Genomic DNA, 1,414 nt, shown 5'->3' with positions numbered 1-1,414 from the left:
ATTTATATATAATTATTTAATTATATATAATAATTTATATATAAGATATTTGAGAATAAAATAAATCAATGTGTGTGTGTGAATTGTTTTACGATTAAAATTGATTTTGTATCGAAAACAATTAACGACAATTAAACGTATAAATATTCATTTCATAATATATTATTTGTTAATAAAAATTTTTGATGGATATTTTATATATCGTTCAAATGACACACACACGTTAAAGACATAAATTAATATGAAGCGCTACGTTTTTTAATCATTCAACGTAGTATAGTTATGCTTATTAGAATCTCGTGGCCTCATTTTCTTAGTACACTTTAAAGTTATGCAATTTAGTTACTTCTACCGGTCTTAAAGATGACTCGAGAATTATTATTATGCTTTATCCCTAGTGTCTGTTTTGTCGTCCTTCTTATAATGCTAATTATAATTCTACGCGTATATAAAGAAATAGTAAAAAAAAAAAAAAAAATCACTACATTTCTTCTAATGGAAACTTACGTAAAAGGATGAATTTTAAAAATATATTTCAATATATTCTTCCAACCACATTTCACCAATCACCACTAATCATTTTGCAATTTTGAAAAGTAATAATATTCGATTCAAAAATCAAAGTAATAATATTAATGGAATTGTATTTAAAAATTATTCGATAAATAATACACAAATAAATGATTCATTTATTCACCGTTAGATTTTTTAACGAAAATGTGCACAAGAAATATATATATAAAAAAAATAAATTGATCCTATGATTTATTGTATATAACAAATTATTAGTATTATCAATTTTATTCAAATTAATCAATTATATTTATTTTTTTTTTATTTTATTATACATCTTTTTTTTATTATTAAATTATTCCTCTTAAATCAATATGGCACATTTGTGTTTTATTTATAAATGAATAATATTATTCAAAGATTTGTCTTATTTTTTATATTGATCATCTTCATCTATCACATTCTATAAATATTTTACTTACAATTAAAACTTATCTGAAATTGTATAATAAGAAAATGACCCATCTTCATCTTCTTCTTTTTCTTCTTTAATACTAACCCTTCTAACAAAATGAATCGTGACTCTTGAGTCACAAAGAGGAAATGCACTTTCTCTCTATGATTCGTCCAAAAATACTAACCCCTCCTGTTTCGAGTATATAAACGGCTGAAAATAAAGCAATGATTCGCAAGTAGGAAACTATGAAAGACATCAACGAATTGGAATTACTCTGGCGCTACGTGAAATAGATTTTTAATATGAAGAAAACAATACAATAACAAACAACAAACAATATATCTGATAATTCATGCACTACGAAAGAATATATTAATACAATATACATATATTTATATATAACACTCACATTAATTATGAATGTATTTAATTATACTTATATAT

General features: G+C 22.8%; 1 protein-coding gene across 1 annotated transcript in view; it reads left to right on the top strand.

Annotated features, from left to right (window-relative positions):
• LOC106792140 overlaps positions 1–1,414 on the top strand; it is a 22,824-nt gene that overhangs the window by 1,309 nt on the left and 20,101 nt on the right. The window lies entirely within an intron of this gene.

Source organism: Polistes canadensis, unplaced genomic scaffold, assembly GCF_001313835.1.
Source record: "Polistes canadensis isolate GaletaPanama2010 unplaced genomic scaffold, ASM131383v1 scaffold_383, whole genome shotgun sequence".
In the NCBI taxonomy this organism is placed as follows: domain Eukaryota; kingdom Metazoa; phylum Arthropoda; class Insecta; order Hymenoptera; family Vespidae; genus Polistes; species Polistes canadensis.
The sequence above is the reverse complement of the archived record's forward strand: the minus strand, read 5'-3'. Positions and strand labels throughout refer to the sequence as shown.